The 25,964-nt window shown below is 33.5% G+C and overlaps 1 long non-coding RNA gene across 1 annotated transcript in view; it reads left to right on the top strand.

Moving 5' to 3' along the window:
- Positions 1 to 228: 228 nt before the first annotated feature.
- LOC141555348 (uncharacterized) overlaps positions 229 to 25,964 on the top strand; it is an 83,860-nt gene continuing 58,124 nt past the window's right edge. Inside the window, exon 1 of the long non-coding RNA XR_012486167.1 lies at positions 229 to 776. This is a non-coding gene — a long non-coding RNA (uncharacterized LOC141555348). The remainder of the gene's footprint in view (positions 777 to 25,964) is intronic.

A 25,964-nucleotide genomic window follows, 5' to 3' on the forward strand; every position in this document is an offset into this window, starting at 1 on the left:
GAGTGAAACAAGTTTGCCCACTATCACCATTACTATTCAATATTGTGTTAGAAATGCTAGCTTCAGGGGCAGCTAGGTGGCGCAGTGGATAGAGCACCAGCCCTGAATTCAGGAGGACCCGAATTCAAATCTGATCTCAGACACTTAACACTTCCTAGCTGTGTGACCCTGGGCAAGTCACTTAACCCCAGCCTCAGGAAAAAGAAAAAAAAAAAGACTCTGTGCCAAGGCCCTTCACCCAGACATCTACAAACCATTTTAAGATTAGATAAAAGTCTTGGCCCCAAAGGAATGTCCTGATTGTGTGAGAACTCCCTGCCCCAAGGTTTCTCTGACCCAGGCGTTAACTGTCAAAAACATGACGAATGTTCCAACCGCAAACCGTCACATATTGCCTTGACTTTCTGATATATGGTCAACAAATGTTATATCTTTTGTTCTATGGAAATTTACTTTGCTACGTGGCATTCGCTCCACAACATATAAAAACCCTTTGCTTTGCCTCAATAAACGAGCTATTCTGTCACTACACAGAGTGGTTTCCATTCTTTCTTTTCAGCCCATCCCCAGGCAAACGCCTCCCCCAGCCTCCGGCTTACAGACTGATGTGTGACTTCAGCCGTCCCTAGTTCGAGACCCGCAGGCCGGGTCAAATTGGCGCCCGAACAGGGACCTGAAGATCCATATCAGCCCGACGGATTGACGAAGAGAAGGAGAGATGAACCGCCTGGCCAGGCTCCCGTCTAAGGACCCCGAAGAGAATCTTCACATACAGGGTAAGTGAACCAATCCGTCGCAATCATGGGCTCCCACCTTTCTAAAGAACAGACTTTCGTTAAAGATCTTAAAGAGAGTTTTAGGGAACGAGGAATTAAGGTTAAAAGGAAAGATCTTAAAAGAAAGCTTTAGAGAAAGAGGCTTAAAAGTTAAGAAAAATAGAGCTCTGTGTCTGTCTGTGTATGTTTGTCTGCTTTGAATTTTTTGTTCTGTGTTAAAAGTTAGCAAGCTCATAAGAGATAAGAATTCAGCCTCTGTGTTACAGGCTTAGAAAAATAACAGGCTGAATTGTGGAAATTGGAATTCATTCAGAATAGTAATTCTTTCAGAGTGGTCTTAAATCATGGAATATCTAGGCATTCCCTGTGAAGGCAGAGAAGTGCATTAAAATGGGCTTGGAAGTTTAGAGAAGCTCTGTTTGGATTCTGGGAGGGAAGAATGTTCAAGGTGAAACAAACTTCTCTCTGGCAGCAGGGGTCCTAGGAAAAGCCTCTAGTTTGCTTTGGTGATTTAAGAGCTTTGTTAAGTTTTAAAAACAATGATTAAGAAATTTGGGAATTGATTATTTTAATGTTACTTAATATAAAAACTGTTTGTGATTTTAAACTTTTTAACCTGTTGTGCTAATTTGTAAGTAAAAGAAAAAACTTGACTATTTTAAACTAGAAAGTTTTTTTTTTCCCTTAAAGCAGTCTTTAGAGCCTGCTAGAGTAAAGGCCCTTATCTGATCAAAACTCTAGCAGCAGAAAAAAAAAAACATTTGATTATGGAAATTAAAATTTGGCTAATGTCCTTTTGCATATTAGATTGTTTATTCTGAGTATAAGATCTTGGAATTTGTTTGAATATTGATGCATTTACTGCTAAAAAAGAGAGATTTGCTAATTGCAGTTAGGCCAACCCTCAGAAAGGAAAAATTTGTTTGGGTTTGATTCGGGTTATAGGCTATACAGTGTGAATTTTACAGGTTTTGAAGGAAGAAGGATGAGCAAGGTATGTTGCAAGAAGGAAAGAGAAAAGTTTTTAATGGAAGGATGAAAGGGAAAAAGTGTTTTTGAATAGGGGAAGGGTGAGCACATGGAATACTTTCCTCCCCTCCCCCCCAGGTGTTTCCTGCCTTATTTTCGTCAAGTTGCTACTGTAGCAACAAAAGAGTGCTTTAAAGTGCCTGGATCAAGTTTAGGTTAATTGATTGAATATTTGTTTCTTGATACAAAATGTGCAATATGGTCATAAATGTGATCCATATTAAAAGTTTAATGGCTACTTTAAGAACTTCTTGAATTCTTGTATGTAGTATTTGGACATTTTGTATAAGTTTAAAACATTTAAAGTTTAAAGATTATATTGGGTCATTATGAGATTATTTAAAGAGCCTCTAAAGTAATAGGTTTTTTCTGGGTTTTTTTTTTTTTTGAAAGTGTTTCTGTTAAGGACAATATGCAATTTGGGATATTTTACTATGTATTGAGTATTTTAAAAGCAAAATGCTCATTTATGAAACATCTATTTGAATATGATAATTGTTTAAGTTGTGAAATTATTGAGACAAAGTCCTTACTGTTATCAATATAAGGTTATGACAAATGTTTAGAATTTATCAGAAATCTGATGAATGGAATTTATTATTGGGAATGAAAATTTTCTTGAACTTAAAGTTAATTAGTTAATGCTTTTTGGGGAGTTGTAAAGCTCCACCTTTTTATATGCAATCATTGTATCCTAAATGCTTGGGCAAATAAGCATTTAGTCTGGTCATCTGTCTGCTACTGTTAGAAAACACAAATGTTTTGTTTTAAAGTTTTTAATCATTTTTTTTCACATAGGAAGCTGCTGGCCAATCTGTTTTGGCCTGTTTTTGCAGCAGTCCTCTGGACCAGTTTTTCTATCATAGACTGTTCTAACCTTTATTTGTTAGATTTATGTTTTGTTCTAGATTTTGGGTCAAATTTCAGATATTGACTTGCTTCTGGGACTTCAGCCATCCCTAGTTCGAGACCCACAGGCCGGGTCAACTCTGTTTAAAAAGAAAGAAAGAAAGAAATGCTAGCTTCAGCAATAAGAGATGAGAGATTAAAAGAATAAGAGTAGGTAATGAGGAAACCAAATTATCACCCTTTGCAGATGATATGATGGTATACTTAGAAAACCCTAGAGAATCAACTAAAAAACTAGTAGAAGCAATCTATAACTTTATCAAAGTTGCAGGATACAAAATAAATCCACTAAATCATTAGCATTCTTATATATCACTAATAAAATCCAACTGCTAGAGATACAAAGAGAAATTCCATTTAAAATAACTGCCTGTAGTATAAAATATTCGGGAATCTATCTGCCAAGGAAAAGTCAGGAACTATATGAGCAAAACTACAAAACACTTTCCACACAAATAAAGTCAGATCTAAACAATTGGAAAATATTAAATGCTCTTGGCTAGGTCGAGTATAATAAAGATGACAATACTACCTAAACTAATCTATTTATTTAGTGCTATACCAATCAGACTCCCAAAAACTATTTTAATGACCTAGAAAACATAACAACAAAATTTATCTGGAAGAACAAAAGGTCAAGACTTTCAAGGGAACTAATGAAAAAAATCAAATTAAGGTGGCCTAGCTGTACCAGATCTAAAATTATATTATAAAACAGTGGTTACCAAAACCATTTGGTAAGAAATAGATTAGTTGATCAGTGTAATAGGTTAGGTTCACAGGACAAAATAGTCAATAACTCTAATAATCTAGTGTTTGACAAACCCAAAGACCCAGCTTTTGGGATAAGAATTCACAGTTTGACAAAAACTGCTGGGAAAATTGGAAATTAGTATGGCAGAAAATAAGCATTGACCCACACTTAACACCATACACCAAGATAAAGTCAAAATGGGTTCTTGATAGGCATAAAGAATGAGATTATAAATAAATTAGAAGAACATAGGATAGTTTATCTCTCAGACCTGTGGAAGAGGAAGGAATTTGTGACCAAGGAAGAACTAGAGATCATTATTGATCACAAAATAAAAAATTTTGATTATATCAAGTTAAAAAGATTTTATACAAACAAAACGAATGCAGACAAGATTAGAAGGGAAGCAATAAACTTTTTACAGTTAAAGGTTCTGATAAAGGCCTCATTTCCAAAATATAGAGAGAATTGACTCAAATTTATAAGAAATCAAGCCATTCTCCAATTGGTAAATGGTCAAAAGATATGAACAGACAATTTTCAGATGAAGAAATGGAAACTATATTTAGCCATATAAAAAGATGCTCCAAGTCATTACTGATCAGAGAAATGCAAATTAAGACAATACTGAGATACCACTGCACACCTCTCAGATTGGTTAGGATGACAGGAAAAGATAATGATGAATTTTGGAGAGGATGTGGGAAACGTGGGACACTGATACATTGTTGGTGGAATTGTGAATGCATCTAACCATTCTGGAGAGCAATTTGGAATTATGCTCAAAAAGTTATCAAACTGTGCATACCCTTTGATCCAACAATGTTACTACTGGGCTTATATCCCAAAGAGATATTAAAGAAGGGAAAGGGACCCATATATGCCAAAATGTTTATGGCAGCCCTTTTTGTAGTGTCTAGAAAGTGGAAATTGAATGAATGCCCATCAATTGAAGAATGGCTGAATAAATTGTGTATACGAATGTTTTGGAATATTATTGCTCTGTGAGAAATGACCAACAGGATGATTTCAGAAAGGCCTGCAGAGACTTACATGAACTGATGCTATGTGAAATGAGCAGAACCAGGAGATCATTATACACTTCAACAACAATACTATATGATGATCAATTCTGATGGATGTGGCTCTCTTCAACAATGAAATGAACCAAATCAGTTCCAGTTGTTCAATAATGAAGAGAACCAGCTACACCCAGCAAAAGAACTATGGGAAATGAATGTGAACCACAACGTAGCATTTCCACTCATGTTTTGTCCTTTGCATTTTTGTTTTCCTCCTTAGGTTATTTTTACCTTATTTCTAAATTCAACTTTTCTTGTGCAGCAAGGTAACTGTATAAATATGTATACATATATTGCATTTAACATATATTTTAATGTATTTAACATGTATTGGTCTACCTGCCATCTAGGGGAGGGGGTGGGGAAAAGTTGGAACAAGGTTTTTCAAGGGTCAATGATGAAAAATTACCCATGCATATGTCTTATAAATAAAAAGCTATTAAAATAAATAAATAAAAGAGAGAAACAAAGAAAAAACATGAGAAGACACTCCCATTCTTGCCCTTACACATTTCAAATGTTTTCAGACTTTGTCAATATGTTAATAAGTTATGCTGACTTTTTTATATCTCTAAAAGATGCTTTTTTTCATATAAGATGGCTTTCTGGTAAGGAAAACAGAAAAGCTATTTAGGATAACTATGGTGGTATAAAAAGGCATAAAGACCAATTAAAAACTTCTTAAGATAATAATAATAGGTAGAATTTTCAAGAAAAGCCAAGTGGGATTTTTCTCCCTCCTTATCTGTCTAAATATTCCTCTGTATTCTTTGAGAAATCACCAACCTTGTCATTAAGTGTATATATAACCCAAGACTGTCCTGAATTCTCTTTTCCACATTCTTAGTTCATGATTTTATAAAGCTCTCTTGGTTTCAGTTATCATTTCCATGATATTTCACATCAACAACTACATATAGGACATGTTGAACTAGATATTTTAAAGGCACCACAAATTCAACATTTCTAAAAAAAAATTCATCACTTAAACCCATCAATTTTCTGAGTTTTCATATTATTGTTACATACCTAAATACATATTATTTCCCTTATTAGAAGAAAAGGTTTTTTTTTTTTAACTTTCACATTTTATTTTAGTACCTCTAGTGCTTAGTACAGTACATAACATAAAGTTCCAAAATACTCTCCAGAATTGTTGGATCAGTTCGTAACTCCACCAATTCTGCATTAACTTTTCAATTTCCCCCCACCCCTTCAATATTTGTCATTTTTATTTTCTGTCACATAAGCCAATCTGATAGGTGTGAGTGGTAGCTCAGAGTTGTCTTAATTTCCATTTATTTAATACTCTTTATTAAAATTTATTATTCTTTAATAGTATTGATTAAGAGCATTTTATATGACTAGATAACTGATTTCTTTTTTTTTGTGTGTGGAAACTGCCTATTCATATCTTTTGACCATTGATCGATTAAAAATGACTTTTATTTTTATAAATTTGAATCATTTATACATACATTTGAGAAATGAGACCTTTATCAGAGAAACTTACTATAAAATTTTTCTTCTGGTTTTCTACTTTTTTTCTAATCTTGTATACATTGGTTTTGTTTGTGCTAAAGTTTTTTTTTTTATTTCATGTAATCATAATTATACATTTTATATCCTGTAATGATCTCATCTCTGGATTGGTCAAATATTTTTTCTTTGTCCATAGATCATGTAGACAAACCACTTCAAGCTCCCTTAATATATTAATACAATTTATCAGCTTTTAAATAACTTGATCCAAAAAGAGGCAACAAATGTGAATTCATAATAAAAACAGAAAAAGTAAAAATAAATATCAGAAATCACACAAAAGTTAAAGCAAAAAATTAAGAACTTAAAGGAAAGGATGACTGCCTCTGAAATTTTCAAATAATAAAGCTAATTAAACAGTATAAATCTTACCCCATCTCAAAAATAAAAATAGAAAAAGCTAAAAGTGAATATATAAAGGAAAACCTTATTTATCCAGATAATTTAAAAGTGAATTTCCTCAAATATTTAAAGAGAAGCTAAAAATATCAAAGATAATATTATTCAGTGAGAAAAAAGGCATTCTATTGATCTCTTTTTATGAGGCAAATATGGTACTGATAGACAAATCAGGAATCTTAGTAATGTATATTGATGTAAAAACTTTGAAAAAATTATTATGCAAATGCAACATATTCAAAATATAACTATTTTCACAAAATTGGATTTATACCAAGGATGAAAGGATAGTTCACCATTAGGAAAATAATATGCTCATGTAAAGAACAACAAAAAATACAACATAAACCACATAGTTATGTGAACTGATGGGGAAGAAAGTTTTTTATTTATTTTATACAAACAATCTGATCATATTAAAAAATTAATAAAATCAAAATCACATGTCAAAAATCAAAGGCCAGTAATATTTGTAACAACAAAACTTTTGAAGTTTTCTCTGTTAGTCGAGGTTTAAAGATGCATCTTCTCCCCACTATTATTTGACTTAGTTCTAGAAATGTTAGCAATAGCAATAGGATAAGAGAAGAAATTAAAAATACAAATACTACTAAAGAGGAGAAAAATTATCCTTATATGTAGGCTGTATGGTGATTTACTTAGAAAATTCCAGAGGAAGGGAAAAAACAGGTAATCAGTATCTTCAGTATAATAACTATATATAATAACACATCTACAAAAAATCATTAGCATTTCTGCAAAGTATAAAAAAAAGAGGAATTGAGTAAAGAAATTCCTTTCAAAATTATTAAACTATATATATAAAACACCTAACAGATAACTTACCAAAACTTACATAAATTGAATTATAAAAACACTATAGGGATAAAGGAAGACTTAAATAAAGAGATTCATTGCTCATTGTTAAAGTGTACCAAATTAATTTTTAAATGACCATACTACTTAAATTAATATATAGGTTTTTTCTATATTAATGAAGTTGACAGGTGTTTGTTATATAACAAAACAAAATAAAAACAAACTTTATTTGAGGGAATAAAAATATATATAGAAAGGAAATAAGGAAAGAAAAGACAGAAATGAAGCATGCATAAAAATATTGGATTTCAAGGGATAAATATAGGAACTAGATATTTTATTTCATTGATATAAAGAATTTTTATATGTTCCTCACTTATACTCTTGCTACCTCCTTTGTAACTTAGAAGGCTAGCAAGTTACTAGAAAATCTAACTACTAAGTGACTTGCCCAGGGTCACACATCCATTGTGTCTCAGAAATAGGATCTAAATTTATGTCTCTGTCCCAAAGCTCACCTCTTTACCCACTACTTCACAACTTCCTCTGCATTAGATTTCAAACTAAATTTTTAAAAGGAACAATTATCAGAATTGCTTAGCAGAAGCTAAATATAAAAATAAGTCAGAAAAGAGAATAGTTGAGCAGGACTAAGAAGTGATCTGAATGCATTATTCAGATGAGTATCCAATCAATTTAAGAATATAAACTAGGTGGGAGGGGATGACTCCATTTGGCAAGAATTTCCTTGCTAGTGAAATTTCAAGGAATTTGATAAAAAAAAAAATTATATTTATACCAGCAGGTGACACTATATGTCAAAATAAGTTCTGAGTAAAAAGAAAAGGTCAAATATATATTGTATTTAACATGTGCTTTGACATGTTTAATATGTATGGGACTGCCTGCCATCTAGGGGAGGAGGTAGAGGGAAGCAGGGGAAAAGTTGTACAGAAGTGTTTGCAAGGGTCAGTGATAAAAAATTATCCATGCATATATTTTGTCAGTAAAATGCTATAATAATAATTAAAAATGCAAAAAAAGAAAAGAAAATGAGAAAATGTTAGTTATGGAAAAAAGAAAAGGTCAAATAAGTTCACATTTTTTTAATTTGGGAAGTTTTAGTTTTTTATAACTTTGTCTAAGGAAAAATTCATATCTTTTTTTTTGTTATTCTTTAGTCATTTTCAGTCATGTCTGACTCTTTGTGACACCCTTTAGGGTTTTCTTGGAAAACATATCGGAATAGTTTGCCATTTCTTTCTCCAACTCATTTTACAGATGTGGAAATTGAGAGAAACAAGGTTAAATAAATTGCTAGTAAGTATTGAAGACTAGGATTTAAACTCATGTCTCTGACTCCAAGCCTGATACTCTCTCTGCCCCTAGAAAAAGAATATACAAGCTCACAAAAGACAAAATAGACCATTTCAATTACATAAAAATCACAAAGATTTTCCATGAATAAAATCAATGCTTCTAGAGCAAGAAAAAAAAACACAATCAAGTGGGGAAAAAAATGTTGAATATCTCTGGTAAGAGTAAGATAGTCAATACAAGTTAATTGATACAGATACATAAGACCAAGATTCATTTCCCAACAAATAAGTTATCAAAGAATGAACAAAGACTTCTCAAAAGAATTTCAAACTATCCTAAGAAACTTCAACTGTCCCATGATACTTTGTTTCTTTTTTTTTCATGAGATGCATAATGTCAACAATTCCAATGGCTACTTTATCTCTCCAAGATGAACTTGTGAATCTTCCTTCCTTATGTTATCTGGCTGTCTATAGAGAAAGGATTGGTATTGATGTGAATTGTTCCTTCTTATGTGTTAATTTTTTCTCCTCAATATTATTTTATTTTTCTAAATACATGTAAAGGTAGTTTTCAACACTGATTTTTTGTAAGGCTATGTTTCAAATTTTTCTCCTTCTTTCCCTTACCTCCCCTCTCCCCAAGACAGCAAGCAATCTGATATAAGTTAAACACGTACAATCCTTTTAAACATATTTTCATACTTGTCATGTTGTATAAGAAATATCAGACCAAAAGAAAATAAAACAGAAAAAAGGTGAAAATACTATGCTTTGATCCATGTTCAGTTTCCATAATTCTCTCTCTGGATTTGGGTGGCATTTTCTATCCTAACTATATTGGAATTGTCTTTAGATCACCACATTGTTGAGAAGAGACAAGTCCATCACATTTGATTATCACATAATCTTGTTACTGTGTAAAATACTCTCTTGGTTCTGCTTGCTTCACTCAGCATCAGTTCATATAAAGTTCAACTTTTCTGAAATCAGCCTGCTCATTTTTTCTTATAGAACAATAGTATATGTTTGGACATGTATACATACATTGTATTTAATTTATTCTTTAATATATTTAACATGTATTGGTCAACCTGCCATCTGGGGTGGGGAAAGAGGGAAAAAATAGAACGAGAGATTTGGCAATTGTCAATGTTGTAAAATTACCCATGCATATATCTGGTAAATAAAAACTATTAAAATATTTAAAAAGAACAATAGTATACCATCACATTCATGTATTATAACTTATTCAGCCATTCCTTAATTCATTAGTATCCATTGAATTTCCAATTCCTTGGAATTGGGCTGCTACAAACATTTTTGCACATGTGTATCCTTTTCCCCTCATTTATGATTTCTTTGGGATACAAGCCCAGTAGAAACACTGCTGGATCAAAGGGTATGCACAGTTTGATAGCCCTTTGGGCATAGGTCCAAATTGCTCTCTAGAATGGTTGGATCAGTTCACACATTTCCTCCAACATTCATCATTGTCTTTTCCTGTCATCTTAGCCAATCTGAGAGGTGTATAGTTATACCTCAGAATTGTTTTAATGTGCATTTCTGTAATCAATAGTGAATTAGGTGCTCATCATTTCTTGTAGAACAATAATATACCACTACATTCATATACCATAAATTGTTCAGCTATTCGCCAAATAATGGGCTTTCACTCAATGTCCAATTCCTTGACACTATAAAAAGAGCTGCTGATGTGAATACTTCCAAAAGTATACTACTCTGGTCATTGGACAAATCTCATTTTCAAAGTAAATTACTAGTTAAATTAATGATTATAAAATATGTGTCTAAAAACTGTAGGACTTTTCCTTACCACCCTCTGTCCACTTTTTCTTTGTCACTTAGAAAGGTAAGGGAACCATAATGAATCATAGCTCATTTCATATTTTCTTTTATTTCATAAATTGCTGTAGTCAAAGAATTTGGCACCTGGTGACTAACTTATTTTATTATTATTATGAGACTCTTTAGCTCTATTAAGTTGGTCCTACACACAGATTGTTTCTAGCATTATACAAAAAACCTTTCCAGCTTGATAGAATCCACAAGAATCTGAGTTCTATTAACATAGCATTTCAGAAGCCAAGGTTTTCAGTTCATGATGAGTCATTAGATTAGAGCCTTTATAATTAGATTGTAATCAACAGGAACATTAAATTTGAAGACAGAATAGATTCTATTTGTTGTACAATTAACACATACAAGTGTATTTACTTAAATTAATTTTTTTGCTTATCAAGGTAGAAAAAGAATGAGAAAAGGATGGAGGTCATAATTTCTTTTTTTAAATTAATTTTATAATTATAATTTTTTGACAGTACTTATGCATGAGTAATTTTTTTTTACAACATTATCCCTTGTATTCATTTTTCCAAATTTTCCCCTCCCTCCCTCTACTCCTTCCCCTAGATGACAGGCAATCCCATACATATTAAATGTGTTATAGTATAATCTAGATACAATATATGTGTGTAAAACCAAATTTCTTGTTGCACGGTAAGAATTGGATTCCAAAGGTATAAGTAACCTGGATAGAAAGGAGGTCATCATTTCTTAAAGAAGTTTAACTAAAGTAACCATCATCTCAATAAGTGGGTCAGAAGATTCTAGAAATAACTTTAGCCAACAAGTGCATAAGGTTGTATCTATCAATTACAACAGCCATTTGGAAAACATTCATAGAACATTGAAAAGAAATTTATCAGAAGATTAACATTATTTTTTCACAAAAAGAAAAGATGAATGTAGGGAAAAATAAATCTGAAAAAAGCTAAGCAACAGGTCATCCGAAAATCATACTAGAAAAAAGACAAAAAAGACACGAGATAGAACATATCAGCATGCATTTTTATAACTGTGTATTCTCATATCAATGACATTGTAACAAGGGAGCTTGGATTTTATTTCATTGCTGTGAAGAGCTCCTTCTAACCACATAGATTAGGACCTGCTTTCCAATAATCTTAATATGAGAAGCATCTTCCTTTTTCTAGATTATATCGCCAATATATGCAAGTCTTTCTTGGACTGGTTCTCTATCCATGATACCATGCTTCTAGTTAGGTGATGAATGAGGTTTCAAAGTATAATCAACAATAATATAATAAAATATAATAATAATATATATGACAACACATATAATAAAATATATAACATAATAAATAATAAAAAATAATAATCTCTGCTCTCAAGAAACTTTTTTTTTACTAGATAAAAATCTGGACACAGAGCTATATAAGCAATATACAAAGCTCTGGACTGATGTTTATATAAGGTACAATCTCTGCCTTCTAGGAGTCACATCAGGAAAGTTTCTAGATAGGCAAGTCCAAGTTTAATAAAAGAGGGTAAATCTCTAAATGAGTTAGATTAATCATAGGTTTTATGTAACATAAGAAATTTGCTAGTATTCTAACCAAATACAGACATACATGTTGCTCAGAATGATTCACAGATATGGTTCAGAAAGTACAGAGTTTGAATAAGTTTAAAGTCTTGTCTGGGAATTAAACCAAAATTATTTGTCTCCAACTCTAATCCATCATTCTGTAGTAAGAAATTTTATTATTATTTTAGTACTTTTGTCTATATGCCATTTTCCCACTAATTTCAGTGGGAATTTTAAATTTTAATAAGTTTGTTCTTTTGTTATTTATTATTAGTTTTATCTTTGTTTGTTGAAAAAATAAAAATAAATCTAATTATATTATCTGGAACCAGTAAATAAGCATCTGAAGTAGCCAGACCACTAAGCTGCTAAAGCCACAAAATGATTGGCACCATTTCTTATTTAGTTACAAACAACTGGAACACAACATTTCACTAAGTTGCCAAAACCAAAACTTTATATAACTGATGTGGGAAAAAGTCACAGTGACCCTGTCAAAAGTGTTACACCCAGAGAGAATCTGACTCTCTTCTCCCTAGCTGTCCAGATAAGTATTTGGCAGGTACAGTATGAATTGCTGAAATTGATGAAATGGAACCAAGGCACGCTGAGGACTATCCCAATGGTCTTTGTACCCAATGTGCTATAACTAAAATCTCTTTCTAAACTTCCATAAAAATGCAAACTAATCTGGCTATTTACTTAATATTGTAATAAGGAATATCCGGTTGGATAGGGAGTCAGAGAGCAACTCAATAATTTCTGGCTCCAAGATGATACACCAGAATTAGCTCTTAAGAATATTTTGCTGTATAAGATGACAAAGGAATAATTTAGAAATTATACATATGTACACATATACACACATGTGTCAGTGTGTAATATATCTAAACATGTGTATATATACACATATTTCATGCATGTATGTATGCATTTTGAATATACATATATACACTCATTAAAATGTTTGCCTTTGTCACAGAGGACCTATTCTGCAAGGTCCAAATGAAAGAAAAATTTCTAGACATGATAAGGCCTTTCAGATACTTCTGTTCACAGATTATATGGAGCTAATTGTATAAATACCAGAACATTTAGAACTTCCTCAATGAAATACTTGAGTACCCAAAAAACATTAGTCTAATAATCCATGAAAGAAAAGCTAAATGGGTGAAAAACATTGGCAAGATTAATATACACAATTGGAAGCTGGATTTGAAGTCAGAAATACCTAGGTTCAAATCTTGTACAACAAGAAATATTAAAACTAAATCTGAAGACTGAAGATTGAAAAACTAGAAGAAAATATAAGTAATCTGACAGAAAAAACAACTAATCTGAAAAAAAAATTGAGGAAAGAAAAATTTTAAACCAGGGCAGAGCCACGATGGTGGAATAAAAGCAGGAATTTGCCTGAGTTGTTACAAATTTCACTCCAAATAACTTTAAAGTAAAACCTCAAAACAAATTCTAGAGTTACAGAACCAACAAAAGGAATAGGTGAGACAATTTTCCAGTCAAAAACAACTTACAAGGTTTATAGGAAAGGTTTATCTCACTAAAGTAAGAGTAGAATATTGTTTATACTAGACCATAGTCAAGCTAGTAGTAGGCCTTGAGGTGGAGGATATGGAGGTGGGGGAGAAGAAAGGAGGGTGACTAAACTGATAGTTTCCAGAGCTTTTAGCCCAGAGATGGTAAGAGTACTGGACAATTGTCGGAAGGAAATTACTGGGGACATTTTATTGGCACTGGATGAAGGACTCTGCTACATTGTCCATATGAAAATTTGTAACACAGGTCCAAATCTCAATTTCAGGATAAGGAAGGGCAATAGCACACTAAAACTCACAGCCACAAAGGAGTAAAGATCCTCATCACAGTTCCGGGGTGGGGAAAAAGTACTTGAATTTTCTCATAGACATGGCACTTTCCAGTAAAGCAGGGATGACACCACTCCTTAGCTCACCACTTTGGAGAAACTAAAATTTTACAAATTTCCAAATCTATCTCTGAAAACAGAAGCACGCACACACACACACACATACACACACACACACACACACACACACACACACACACACACACACACACACAAAATCTAAAGCTTGGGACATTGTCCCCTCCACCCCAGGAACAGACCATAACTTTTATATAAAGTTGGAAGCCAAGAAATAGGCTGGGGAAATGAGCAAATAACAACAACAACCAAAAAAAAAAAAAGAATCTGATCATAAAAAATTACCAAAATGACAGGGAAAATCAAAATATGAAATCAGAAGATGACAAAAATGTCAAAATAGTTTCATATCTCATAGCAAAAAGTGAATTTGTCTTAAGCCCCAAAAGATTTACTAAGAGAGCCCAAAAGGTATTTTAAAAATTAAATGAAAGTGGTAGAAAAGAAAAAAAATGGGAAAAGAAGTGAGTAATGCAAGAGAATCTTTTGAAAAAAATAAATGGCTTGGTAAAGGAAGAATAAAAAAAAAACAGGAGAAGATGTACCAAAATTAATTGATGAAAATAAGCAGAATTGATCAAATGGAAAAAGAAGTCCAAAAGCTAATAGAAGAAAATAATTTTTTAAAAACTTGAATTACATAAATGGAAGATAACAACTCCAGTATCAAGAAACAGAAAAACAAAATCAAAATAATGAAAAAAATAGAATAAAATGTGAAATATTTCACTGGGGAAAAATTGACCTGAAAACCGATGGAGAGAAGATCATTTAAGAATTATTGAACTACCTGAAAGCTATGAAACAAAAGAAAAAAGAGGCCAGACATTGTATTTCAAAAAAATCAAGGAAAACTGCCCTGGTATTAAAAGAATTCTTCAAGCATCTTTTAAAAGAGATCCCAAAGTGAAAACTCCTAGAAATGCTGTAGTCAATTCCAGACTCCTTGGTCAAAGAGAAAATATAGAAAATATTCAGAAAGAAACAATTCAAATATTGTCAAATCTCAGTCAGGATAATACAAGATTTAGTAGCATGTACCTTAGACGACTAGAGGGACTGGAATATGATATTCTGGAAGGCAAAGGAACTAGGATTATAAGCATGAATCACATATCCAGGGAAATGGGATATAATGTACTTTCAGATATTCCAGATGAAAAAAACAGAATTGAATAGAATATTTGATTCTCAAATATACAATTCAAGAGGAACATAAAGGACTCAATAAGGTTAAGGTGCTTATATTCCTACATAGTAAGATGACACTTGAAACTTCTGAGAATTTTATCATTATTAGGATAGTAAGAAGAAGTATACATAGACAGAGGGCATGGTTGTAAGTTGATTATGATGGGAAAATGCCCAGAAAAAGTCAAGGGGTAAAAAAAGAGATGAATTGGGAGAATGGAGACATAGAATGGGATAAATTATATAATATAAAAGAGAAGAAAAGAACTGTATATTTTTAAATGTCTGTAGCAGCTCTATTTGTGATGGCAAAAACTAGAAATTAATACCCATCAATTGTGGAATGGCTGAACAAGTTATGTCATATGATTGTGATGGAAAACAACCATGCTATAAGAAATGATGAATTCAATTATTTTTTAAAAATGGAAAAATCTGTACTAAATAATGAAGTGCAAAATGAATAAACCCAAGAGAATGTTATATACAGTAACATCAATATTGTTTTAAAATATCTTTGAATAAATAAGTCATTTTGAATATTATGAATATTCAAATTGACTTCAAAGAACATACAGAAAAATGCTATATGAATTCAGAGAAAGAACTGAAAATAGAAGTATGAATAAAATAATTTTACACATACACATTTCTGTCTAATGCTAGCCAACTCTAGGTGCAAAGGGAAAATGGAGGGAAGAAAAAAGAACTTAAAATGATAAATTTATTATATATTTAAAAGGAATAGTAACTTTTACATAAAAATTTGCAAATTCATGTGTATTTTTCAATTATAGTATTATGGAAATGCTTGATTTACTCCATAATTACAAATAAATAAATATATAATGGAAAGAGGTGCAAAACAGCTTTTACAGTAGAGAAGAAGATGAAGGGATGATGGGAAATTCTTGAACCTTAGTCTCATTAGAACTGAATAAATGAAGGAATAGCATATGTACTAAGTGGGCAAAGAAATTTTTGTTACTCTATAGGGAAGTGAGGAAGGGAGAGGCTTAAGTGAGAAGGTAAGCTGATAGAAGAGAGGATATGGGGAGGCAAAATATGAGACAGAGACAAAAGGAGGAAAATAAGGATGGAGAGAAATGCACTATTAGTAATAATTGTGAATGTGAATGGAATGAAATCCATAAAATAGAAAGCAGAAAGTATATTGGTGTTCGATAATTTTTTGATCACATCTCACTCTTCATGACTCCATTTGGTGTTATCTTAATGGAGATACTAGACCAGTTTGCCATTTCCTTCCCCAGTACATTTTATAGATGAAAAACTGAAGCAAATAGTATTAAGATGTAGAAAGTGTTAAAGTAAAGATTAAATTGTGTCATGCTTTTGGAGGGCTGATTATCGAACTTGTCTCTGCATATTCTTGGTACAATCCATAATCCAGGATTGATTTCCTGAAATTGAAATGCTTCCCAAACAAAACATGAGGAGCAAAAGAAGCTTTATCACTCATGTTTTATTTAGCTCCTTCAGCTCCTATTAGCTTTCCAGATATTCGAACTTATTGGGGGCAATTCTATACTACTTATCAATGCCATAAATAACATTATGAAATTTCAAAATATTTTCCCCACTTGGTTGCAACTTTTTTGAGCTAATAACAGATCATTAAGAAAAAAAAAAAGATTAGAGGGCAGATGGCCATAGGCCAAAGTTTATTGACACGTTGTAGCTTTAAGCAACTTGTACTATTTAGGGACAAAATACCTAAGGAAGTCTGAAAAAAAGAAGTCCTTTATTGTATGTACCTTTTTAAATATAGAGAGCTAGGCCTAAAGAAAATAAGCTTTGATTAAGCACTACTTTGCAATGGGCACTCTGCAAAGCATTTTAACAAATATTATACCATTTGATCCTCCCAATAACCCTGGTGGTCAGTGTCATTGTTATCAATTTTTTTTTTACATTTTAAAAAATATTTTATTTTTCCCAGTCACATGTAAAATGAGATTTTATATTTGTTTTTAAAACTTTGAGTTACAGATTCTTTCCCTTCTTCCCTCTCCATTCCCCACATTGAAAAGGAACATGCAAAGTTAATCAAAACATTTCCATCAATGCCTCGCTACAAAAGAAAATATAAATCTTCCCCTCTCCCCAAAAAAGCCCTCAAGAAAAATAAAGTTAAAAAATGTTTCAATCTGTATTCAGACACAGTTAGATCTTTCTCTGGTTATGGATAGCATTTTTTTCATCTTGAGACCTTCAGAGCAGTCTTTTATCATTGTATTGCTGAAAATAGCAAAGTCATTGATAGCTAATCATCCCACAATATTTTGCATAAGTGCATAGAGGACTTTCTAGGTTTTTCTGAGAGCATCCTGCTCATCATTTCTAGTAGAATAATAGTATTCCATCATAATCACATGCCAAAGTTTATTTAGACATTTCCCAGCTGATGAGCATCCTCTCTTTGCCCTGAGAAAAGAGCTGTAGAAAAATTTTTTAGATATAGATCCTTTTTAAAAAATCTCTTTTGGGATACAGGCCTAATTATAGTATTGTTAGGTGAAACAAAGTTGTATTGTTAGGTAAAAGGTTAAAGGCATGATTTTTATAGTCCTTTAAACATAGATCATATCTTTTAATAATTTATCAATTGGAGGCTGGCTCTTATTTTTTTTTATATATAAATTTGATTAAGTTCCCATGTAAGAAATGAGGCCTTCATCAGAGAAACTTGCTTCAAAATTCTTTTCACATTTACTATTTCTAAAGGTATTTTCCCCCACCCCACCTCATTATTTCAATTCTCTCTCCTTTCATCCTGTCCCTCCTCAACTGTTTAATTTTTGATCCTCCCACCTCTCATAATATGCCGTCTCTTCTATCACTTCATTCCCTTCTTTTATTCCCTTCTTTTCCTTCTTTCCTGAAGGATAAGATAGTTCTCTATTCCCATATTGAGTGTCTATGTTATTTCATTTTTAAGCCAATTCTGATGAAATTAAAGATCACTCATTCTTCTCCCCTCCCCCTCTTCTCCACTGCAAAAGCTTTTGCTTGCTTCTTTTGTGGGAGATAATTTACACTTTTTCACTTCTCTCTTTTCCTTTTTTCTAGCACATTCTTCTCTCACTCCTTAATTTATATATATATAACAAATATATAAAATATAATATATATTAAAATATAATATAAATATATAAATATAAAAAATAAATAAATATATAAATATAAAATAAATAAATATATAAATATAAAAAATAAATAAATATATATATATATAAACCTAAATTAAATCAGAGTCAGAACAGACAAAACTGGACAGGGGACATTTTTATTTGGTTGGCCAGGGGACTAAAGGGTAAAAACTAAAGAGTGAGTGGCTTTATTGAAAATGAGGGAGGCATGTTGATACAGATGATCCCACTGTGGGTATACATGTGAGGGAAGGAGATGGCCATTGCCTCAGGGACAAAGAACCTTGTTATTTTGTGTTGACATTGGGGAGGGGTCAAATCCCCATTCTCTTCATGTTAGTTCTGTCTTTGAAGTCAGAGGTCTGATTAGTGGAAAGGGGAGGAGAGGTGGAACTTTGCCACAAGGCAATGTCTATTAGTCCTACTAGAACAGGAACACAAAATTGGAGTATGACCAAGAGCCATAGCAATTTGATACCAAATTATAAACTCAGGATCCTATTTTCCAAGCCTGATGGTTAGTTTGGTGTCAGAGTCTGAGGTTTTGGGTTCTTATTTAAGTGGCCAAAACTTGGGAATTAGAGGTCTGTAGAAGTAGAGAAATTAACACAATAGATAGAGTACCAGACCTGGAGATGGGAAGATCTGAGTTCAAATCCAGATTCAGAGCCCTCTGGTGACCTCAGATAAGTCTCTTTGGAAAATGAATTGGAAAAGTAAATAACAAACCAGTCTAGTATCTTTGCCAAGAAAACCCCAAAAGGGACCAAGAAGTTGTAAACACAATTGAAAAATGATTAAACTGCAACCATTAAAAAATGGAGCTGCAATTGGGTATGCCAAATGACTCTCTGAACATCCCAAGAATCAATACTAAGGTGGACTAGAGTGAAGGGTTTTGTTCATTCATAATGAACAAGGAGCCAGGAGCTGGTGTGATTTCATAAATTGACACAGTGGAGTTGTCTTTGTGTGAAATGAGGGAATCTATGAATTTTAGTGGGAGAGAAAAGAGAAAGAGTAGAAAGAATAGAGAAACGAAGTCCTCAAGAGTCAGATCTGCAAAGGAATCTTAGAGATCATTCTTCTCCCCAAAATTAAACCCTTCATTTTATAGGTAATAAAGACCCTAAACGTGCCTTTCCCAATGATGCTCATGAACCCCAGAATGAGGATTCTATCCCAGGTCTTCTGATTCCAAGGTAACTGTTCTTCCTGTTATGCGATACCATCTCCTATGTTATAGAGTAATGAAATAGCTAGAGTCAGTGCACTGAAAACTTGATCATAAGATCAAGAGGTGAGAACTCTCCAGCCTGCTCTGCCTCCATGCTAGTGCTCATCATCTGACAGGAGCTCCTGCTTCTTCTTTTTCTCTCTTTCCTTCCCTTGCCAATTTCCAGCTCCCCTTTCAACTTTGTCCATCTCTATTATAATGTAAATTCTTTGAGAGTAAGGAATGTCTTGGACTTTTTGGTTTTTGTTTTATATCCTTATTACTTAGCCAACTGCCTTGAAATCATAAGCATTTAATAACATCTATCTATCTATCTATCTATCTATCTATCTATCTATCTATCTAAATATCTAAGTTGTTTGTCTATCCATCTATTTATCTATTTGTCTGTTTATCCATTTATCTATCATCTATGTATCTGTCTATTTGTCTGTTTCTCTGTCTGTCAGTCTGTCTGGCAATCTATCTGTCTATCTGTCTATTCAAGTATTGTAAAGAGCAGGAACTCTGAAAAGGTATACTTAAGGCTCAGTATGATTGATTTAATCCTACAACAAGATATTAACTCAGTGGAATTGAAATAATGATTCTCTAGTTTACATGTACTTAGTACTTAGTATAGTTCTACAAGTTGATACCTATTCTACAAGATTGACACCTATGATGAAACGATAAGGGATTTAAGAGCCAACAAGGACAGGATCCTGGTGACTCTCCTGCTTCCTATACTCCTCCACTGAGACCAAGACTCATCTGAAGGTCCTCCAGAAAACCAGCCTACCCCCAGATGAAGGAGACAGACTGTGAAGGAGATAAAATAGACTTTGGACTATTTCTGACTATTCTTGTGGTGATTATTCTGCTGAAACCAAGGCCCATTTGGAGGCTTTTCAGAGAACTAGCTCAGACATTACATTTTGGTGCCTGAACATGGACTAATGACTTACATTTAACTGACATGATTATGAGTTCAGTGAAGAAGTCCCTGTGACCTGGAAATAGGGTGAATACAAAAATAAACAAGCAGGAAACTTTGATAAGGACCAAACTAGTGTTTCAGCTGAAATGGGAGAAATGCTTAGAAAAGAACCTTCCCCACCACAAGGGAAGGTTATAGATTGCATAGCTAAACTAATTTTAAAAACCCAAGATTTAATTGTAACTTGGGAGAAGATTGCGCTTAGAAACATTAGAATGCATGTCCCCTTGGTTCTTCAAGGAAAAAAATTTAGAGATAGACACATGAAAAACTAGTGGGAGAGCAACTAATTAAATATTACAATGATAATGGTCCTGATTCAATTTCTAAACATTCTATATATACAACATAATACAATTGACTTTAAAGAATTACAAAAGTTTTAGAATAAGGAAAAAGATGAAAGAGGAGAAAGAGGATGATAGTGACAAAATAGTTGAAAAGCATGAAGAATTAGACAAGAAAGGAGTTAAGTACAGTGCTGATGAAATTAAGGAATGTGGTGCTTCACAGCAGGAGCCATTGGAGATTGCCTATTCCCTGACCCACCCCTTCATGGTGGAGGGAGAAGGAGGAGGGGGAGGAGCAGTGACACAATCAGCACCACCCATGAAATAGCTTTGTCCATCCCCTATGACATGATTAGAAAAGGCACTAGTTAAAGCTATAAAAGGACAGGATATATCTGATTTAAGAATAAAAGCCACTGAAAAAGCATGGCTGTTAACCCAATGTGTATGGCAATTGACTCATGAACATCAAAAATTGTTGATAAGACTGTTACAGAACTTCAAAACCTGCAAGAATCACTGGATTCCCTGAGATGAAAAATTGTTGATAAGACTGTTGCAAAACTTCAAACCCCGCAGGAATCACTGGATTCCCTGAGATATGATATGACTGATGCAGGACTTCAAAACCCTCAGGAATCATTGGATTCCCTAAGACATGATAAGATTGTTGCAGGACCTGAAAACCCTCAGGAATCATTGGATTCCCTAAGACATGATAAGATTATTGCAGGACTTGAAAACCTTCAGGAATCATTGGATTCCCTAACGCATGAAATAATGGACAATGGATTGCTTTTGGACTATCTCTCCTGGCTGCTGAAGGAGGTATATGGGTGAATATTATTTATATACTTCCTTCTAGGCCTTCTGGAAATCTTTTACAATACTATGTTGATTCATATTGTTTGTTATATCACTACTTACATGTATAATTCATGTTTGTTATACCACATTGCCAGCTGTGGGGAGAGTCATCATTGCTAACCTGTGTTATATCACTATGTGCTTGTGTGATACCTCCCATGCTGATGGATTTATATATACCTGTTTCAAGCAAGATGCTTAGGCCCAGAGGAAACCTGCTAACAAAATCTGATTTGACTCCCCATTTCCCTTTGGTGTTTTCACCTCCCTTCCTCAGACATCAGAGAGGGTGTGATCAACTCCTTTTTTGGTGTTTTCACACACACCCCTTTCTGAGAAGTCAGGAAGGGGTGTGATCACTTTCTTTTTGGGGTTTGTCACCTCCCTGAGAATTGAGGAGGGCATGGTTACCTATGTTCTAAAACAAAGGAAATCAGGAGATATAAAGGGCAGGAACTCTGAAAAGGTATACTTAAGGCTCAGTATGATTAATTTAATCCTACAACAAGATATTAACTCAGTGGAATTGAGATAATGATTATCTAGTTTACATGTACTTAGTACTTAGTATAGTTCTACAAGTTGATACCTATTCAACAAGATTGACACCTATGATAATAAAATTACAATAAGGTATATAAGAGCCAATAAGGCCTAGAAAAGAGACACTGCATTTCCCACCATCCTGGTGGCTCTCCTGACTCCTGTACTCCTCTACTGAGACCAAGACCCATCTGAAGATCCCCCAGAAAGCTAGACCTGCCCCAGGAGCAGTAAAGGAGCCAGACTGTGAAGGAGATTAAAAAAAAAACTTTGGACTTTATTCCTGACTATTCTTGTGGTGATTATTCTGAAACCAAGGCCCATTTGGAAGACCTCCAGAGAGCTAGCCCAGATATTACAAAGTATTTCTATCTATCTTAGTTTGTCTATCAATCTCTGTATCTATCTTTCTATCTCTCTACTTAAGGGACCTCAATTCTTTACTGAGGATGTATAGACTTATATACATATTATGAAATTTGCCCAAAGTCACACAGGGAGTAAACCAGGATTTGAACCCAAGTTCTTTGATTATAAATCTAGAATTCTTTTCACTACACCAAGGAAAACATGCTCATTGTTGAGTAGTTTTTAATATGCTTTTGTTTGTAATTAAGCTACTTAGTCATTTAAAATATTGTTAAAAACCACATTAAATGAACATTCTAATATAAATCAGTAAGTACACTGGATAGAGTGCCAGGTCTGCAATAAAAAAGACCGGAATTCAAACATGACCTCAGATACTTACTAACTCTGTGACTCTGGGCGAGTCCCTTAATCCTGTTTGCCTTAGTTTCCTCATTTGTAAAATGAATTAGAGAAGAAATGGAAAAACACTCCCATGTCTTTGCCAAGAAAATCCCATGTGGGGTCATGAAGAGTCAGATACAAGTGAATAACAACAACAATAACACTAGTGTAAACCTATCTTTATACTAGACTTTCTTGGAAATAGCATTGTGCACACTTGTCAGATTGGCAGATGATAGAATAGCAAACACATTGGATTATAGTTGGAAACCCAGGAGAGTTCAATGGGAAAAAATGAAAGTATAAATTTAACATGACAATTAAATAGGGATAAGCATTACATCTTACTCTCATATTCAAAAGTCAGCTTCACAAGTGTAGGAAAGGGGACATTTGGATAGACAACAACTGCATAAAAAATAGGAATTTTAATGGACAGAAACTCACTTTGAATTAGCAATGTGATACAGTCACCAAAATCAAAGCTAATATCAACTTAAGTTGCATTAAGAAAATCAAAGTGTACAGAACAAAGAGAAGCAATATTCCTACCATATTTTGCTCTGGTTGGATTGTGCTTAGAACAGTGCCTAGCACATACCAAGCATTTCATAAATGTTTGCTAACTGGTCATTTCTAGAGTTTTGTGCTATGGACCAGAACTTGAAACAGAGTGCTAAGTCGGTGGAATTGAACATGGTGGTTGTTTAGCATGGTGCTTAACAGTTCTCTAGATCAGTATATATACTTAGTACTTACTATAGTTCCACAAGATTCATACCTTTAAGAGAGCAAATATAAGCTAGGAGCCTCAACCAGGATTCAGTTGGGGAGATTCAGAAGACAGAGCTCAAGCTCTCGGAACTAAGACTACAGAAAGTCAGTAAGAAAGCTAACCGGGCCGCAAGAAAGGAGACAAGACTTGGAAAGAGACAATAAAGGATTTGGACTTTAATACCTGGCTGCATTTGGGGTGATTACTGAACTGAAACTAAAACTGCCTCCAGAGACCCCAAGAAAACCATAACAAGAGAAGATTACATTTTAGAGAAGAATATTACAGTATTGAGTTTAGTATATAATCATAATGAGAAGGGAAAATGAAGTTGTCTAAAGAGACAGCTTCCACTACCTTAGATTTTTTTTTAAAAAAGAGATATCCATAAAGCAGGGATAATTAACAGTAGAAACACAAAAGTAAGGCATGGTCCTATAAGAATAATGTCACAAGTACAACACAAAGAGATGATTAAATTATGTGAGGGAAAAGGAATGCTAAAGGTGGATTTGATGGTCATCATTAATCATGGAGAGAAGGAAGAACTATTTAGTTTTTAAGTCACTTGTTTTCTCTCCTAAAGAGAATTGAGCTGGAAAGAAAAGAAAAAAAAATAAGGAGTATAAATTCTACATAGAAAGCTAGTAGCAGAATAGATGGCTGCCCTTGATGAAATCAAGGCACATGGAACAGAAAAAAAACTATGACGTTGTGTACTAAAATAATTGGCAAATGTGATTACTAAGTCATTGACAACAATAAAAGATAAGGTAGGATGTGAAAGGATGTCATTAGGCTGAAGGTAACAAGTGTCCTGATTTTCAGTTTTCCTGTGCAAATAAGTCAAAGAGCTTAATTTTGGTTCCTGACAAAAATTCTAGAAAGGAGTAGTTAATAAACATCTAGAAAAGGAAACAGTGATCACAAAGAGCCAGCATGACTTCCTCGAGAACAGCTCAAGTGTAATTAATCTCATTTCCTTTTTGGAGAGTTAGTAGAACGGTAGATCAAGAGAATGAATGCTTATATTTTTTGATTCAAAGGAATTTGGAAGGTCATCTAGTTCAACAACTTCGTTTACAGAAGTTGTGAGCACCAAATAAAATGTGTTTTGCAGGCTTTAAAGTGCTATAAGTTGTGTTGTTATTATTATGACAAATAAGGAAACTGAGACCCTGAAAAAGTAAGTCCTTATACTAAGGCACTGCAGGTAGTAAAGAAGAGAGCTGGGCTTCAAATCTGGTTCTTTGATTCCAAATCACACACTCTTCCCTGTTTTATGTCAATTTCTGCTTACTGACATTTTTCAAACCCAGTTCAAATTCCATCTTCTTTCTGCCTATTCCAGCTAGAAATAGGCTCTCCCTCATAAATTTCCACAGAACTTTGTACTTCTCATATGCATTTATCATATTCTATTTTTATTGTGGTTATTTAAGTATGGGTCTTATCATCTTCCACTAATAATCAGCTTCTTAAAGGGATCAAAACTGAGTCCCATACCTGAAGAGATAGCAAAGAGCACAGTAGAACCAGAAAAGACACCATGCTCTCCAGAGGCAACAGAGATCTCCCTACCTTCTGAAACTCTTGATTTCCCAGAGAAGACAGCCTCTGAAAAGGATGGATTAGATAACAAAAATACAAAACCTAATAAGGACGGCCTTCTCCTGGAGAAAACAGACCCTGAGGTCCTCAGGGAAGAAGTGGAACTTGACAAGACTGGAGTTGATAAATTAGACAGTAGCCAATATTCTAAAATAGAAGACCCTTCAGAGAGCAAGAAGGGTTCTACCATACAGAAAAGTAAATTTAAATACAAATTGATTCCCGAGGAAGAAACCCCTGAAACAGAAAGGGCAACTAGGTATTGTAGTGGATAAATAGTGCCAGCCCTGAAGTCAGGAATACTTATCTTTCTAAGTTCAGATCTGTCCTCCAACACTTACTAGATGTATAACCCTAAGCAAGTTACTTAATCTTGTTTGCCTCCGTTTCCTCATCTGTAAAACTGAGATAGAGAAGGAAAAAGCAAACCATTACAATATTTTTGGCAATGAAAACCCCAACTGGAATCATAGAGTCAGTCACAACTGAAATGACTGAACAACTATATTTAAAGGAATAAAGATGTTCTATTTAATATGGATTG

The sequence above is a fragment of the Sminthopsis crassicaudata genome, chromosome 2 (genome assembly GCF_048593235.1).
Source record: "Sminthopsis crassicaudata isolate SCR6 chromosome 2, ASM4859323v1, whole genome shotgun sequence".
In the NCBI taxonomy this organism is placed as follows: domain Eukaryota; kingdom Metazoa; phylum Chordata; class Mammalia; order Dasyuromorphia; family Dasyuridae; genus Sminthopsis; species Sminthopsis crassicaudata.